Here is a 3,615-nt window from a genome sequence, read left to right as displayed (position 1 = left end):
GTTAGTGTTTAGAATAGTTAAGTGAAATGTTAACGACGAGTCATCCAGGTCATGGTTATCCAAGAAAGGTTGAAATCAATGGCAACTGGACTGGCTAAGGTTTCTTGAAGACGTTTCACTTCTCATCTAAGAGGCTTCTTCAGTTGTGGCTGAATGGTAGTTGTTCAATCAGAACTAAATAAGCGTCTCAGATGAGAAGCAAAACCCCTTCAAGAAACTTTAACTAGTGCCGTTGCCCTTGATTTCCACTTTCCTTGGTTAACTGTAATTTATTTTGTTAATACATATAGATTTAGAACATAGAAATTATAATTTAATTTCATGTGAAAAGAATATTTACAATAATCCCATTTCATTAACTTTATAGCAATATAAAGTACTTGTGTTGATTGAGCATGAATAGTCTGTGTTCGTCTGTGTTGCTTGAACGTGAATAATCTGGGTTGCTTGAACACAACTGTGTAAGTGGCTACCAAAGCAAAATAATTGTGTGCAACCAATGTCCACTATTCAATTGAGTAAATCCAATTAATTATTTTTTTCAGTGTAGTAAGACAACTAAGAGAAAAATGAAAACAAGAAACAGTCCAGCACACTAAATAAGCAACACAGGACAGCCTTGAGAGCTGGAATAATCACAATTATTTTAAATAAGTAACTGAAAGACAAGCATCAGGAATAATTCTACCAGGGAACCTAAATTTGTTTGTGTCAATGTGTGAGACTGTGTGTGTCTGTATGTGTGTGTGTGTGTGTGTGCACATAAGCCTGTTAAAGAATGTAGTTGTTAGTGAGAGTGGGACGCCACGACTGTGCCACACTTACCTCAGCAACAGGCAGGCAAGAACCCAAGTAGCCAAACGCAGAAGACCCCGACCCAACCAACAGACGCTTATTGTTACAACCTACCCCGGTACTGGGGTAGGTTGTAACAAGAGAACACAATGCATTTGACATCAAGACACAAGGTCTGTGATGTTCTTGTAGAGGATTGAATTGGTGCCATTTGTAGTGAACAAATGTGGGTACTTTGTATAAAAGTTTGAGAACTGTAGCTGCAAAATTCAGCAAGTTGTAGTTGCTGAAACAAAACGTGGAACAACCATACCTGGTCTCCCCTACATTTTAAATGAATCTAGTTTATCTATAAATTATCAACATAAGCAGTTTAAATACTTAAATGTCAGCATTGCCCTTTCAGTGTAAAATCTGTGTTTGATTTGAAATCACAGATTTTCCTCCGAGCCCCAGAATTGAGATCCCAGCTGATCTGAAGGAGAAGCAGTCTGTCACTATAACCTGCTCAGCTTCCACTCCCTGTCCACACTCCCCTCCTAAACTCACCTGGAACCTCCAACAAAACTCTCACAGCAACACAGAGGAAAACACAGATCGAACCTTTACAACTAAAATCCAGGAGACCATCACTCTGTCAGACCAACATGATGGATACAACATCACCTGTTCTGCCAGATATCCTGTGAATGAAGGAAAAGATGTCAAGACAGCAGAGGAGAGAAAGACTCTCAGTGTTTCATGTAAGACAAGCAGAGTTTGTTATTGGATCCTGTCATAACATGATGATTGATGGGATGTCAGCTGATTTGAATAAAGTGAATCACACATTTTCCTCAGATGCTCCTAAAAACACCTCAGTGTCCATCAGTCCATCAGGTTTGGTGTCAGCAGGTAACTGGGTGAACCTGACCTGCTCCAGCAGAGCCAAGCCTCCCGTCAGCCGCTTCATCTGGTTCAAGAACAGCACAGATGGACCCAAGAATGTATCTGAAGGAGAGGTTTACAGCTTCAAGGTGAACAGTGTCACTGATGGAGGAGTTTATTACTGTGTGGCCACAAATGAACTCGGTAATGAAACATCATCAGAGATCCATCTGACTGTTGAAGGTAAAGATAGTCAGTACAGTTACTTTACTGGGTCCATAACATAAACATAAATCTGATCTGCTTTTCTATATTTTTCCATAGCCATAACCAGCAATGAGGTCCGCGAGGTCCGGACCTCTGTAATTATATGTAGTCTATAGCCTATCAATAAAATAATTCAAATGAAAAACATTGATAACACAATCAACTTAAATTAAGACTTTAGGAGCATGTGGGCGCAGCTGATTATACCAGGGCAACCCTCATTTCAACTTGAAAAACTGTTTCTCCATCAGTGTCCAGACTTGATGAAGCACATGAGAAGTTGTGGTGCAGTAACTGAGAGCACCACTCGTTGTGGGCAGAGTTTCGGGTGTTACATTTTGTACATTTCCGGGTGGGTGAAATAGGGTATAGCTTCTCCCTTAAGAGAAAGTGCCCTTTTTTCTGGGGTGCTTTTTAAAAAAAATAAATTATATATACATATTCCTGTTTGCACACACACACACAGCTTTCCTGTCAAACAAATATATTTATTGAATAAAAAATCTAAATATGTCAATTCCAATCAATGGGGGTAAAATTGTAAACGTGCGGCTGGTGTAGCCTTTTCAAATGTTATCGACAGAATGGATCTCATTCTGATAGTGAAACGAGTCATTTCGCTCGGGTTGTGACGGTCAAATATATAAATCCGCTGTGTTACAGCCGCTGTTTTGGCCGCTAGTAAAAGTTACTTCAAAGCACGGGCACTTCCTGTCGGCCCGGAGGCTACCCAGCCGACCAATCATAGAGCTTACGGTCCGCGTCGACTCGACATGTAGTTACATTTTTGAGGAGGTGCACGTCAGGCTACGGCGTAGCTGACGGTATAGGGTAGGGGGCTAAGCTACAAGTGCCTCCAGTTAACCACCTATTAGCCAAAAGACAAAAGGCAAAGATTGTTAACTTGTGTCTTGCTAACATGCATGACTTATGAGCTGAGCTATTGTAATAAGTTAAAGCTCAAGTTTAGCTAAGGCAATATATCATTGCCATACAGTCTAATGTAGGCTACAATGGAGAAACTACAGGTGAACACAGTAAAATATGTGTCTAATAATGTAATCACGATCGCCACATTGATATGCAGAGTAGGAGTTAACTAATTAAAATGCGCTAATTTGCACACATGCCAAGGCAATGTAGGTGAAAAGGATAAACAAAATAACTTAAGCATATCACCACAGAACTTCCTCAGTTAATGACTTAGTCCTACATCAAGAGTCTTTTCCTCAGATTAACTTGTTTTGGTTAATTTAGAAGAAATCTATAGATGCAAACTAAATGTGTATTTTAGAAGTTTTCTTTCCATGTGAGATCTCAAAATTGACATGATAAAAGTGCAATCGATATTGACTGCCAGCTATATACAGTCTCAAAAACCCAGCTGTATTCTAACATTAACTTAGTTCTCCTTAAATGCTTGCTAATAACTTTTAAGCACATTGACAGCGTTGTGTTGGACAGATTTGTGCAGCTGTGTTCATGAGGGAGAGGGAGAGAGCGAGACAGAGGATGTGCTGCGCAAATCTCTGCATTAGTAGTTTATTAGCTACCTGATCATAACTTGTGTGTCTGTATCTTCCATCGTCAGCCGCTTATCCTGCATACAGGGCTGGATACACAGGACAGGTCGCCAGTCCATCGCAGGGCCACACATAGACGAACAACCACGCACGCTCACACCTA

At 40.3% G+C, this 3,615-nt stretch overlaps 1 protein-coding gene across 1 annotated transcript in view; it reads right to left on the bottom strand.

The window, feature by feature from the left end:
* Positions 1-3,615, bottom strand: part of pck2 (phosphoenolpyruvate carboxykinase 2 (mitochondrial)) — a 29,604-nt gene that overhangs the window by 3,783 nt on the left and 22,206 nt on the right. The window lies entirely within an intron of this gene.

Source organism: Micropterus dolomieu, linkage group LG01, assembly GCF_021292245.1.
Source record: "Micropterus dolomieu isolate WLL.071019.BEF.003 ecotype Adirondacks linkage group LG01, ASM2129224v1, whole genome shotgun sequence".
Classification (NCBI taxonomy): Eukaryota; Metazoa; Chordata; class Actinopteri; order Centrarchiformes; family Centrarchidae; genus Micropterus; species Micropterus dolomieu.
This window is presented reverse-complemented; position numbering and strand designations above follow the sequence as displayed.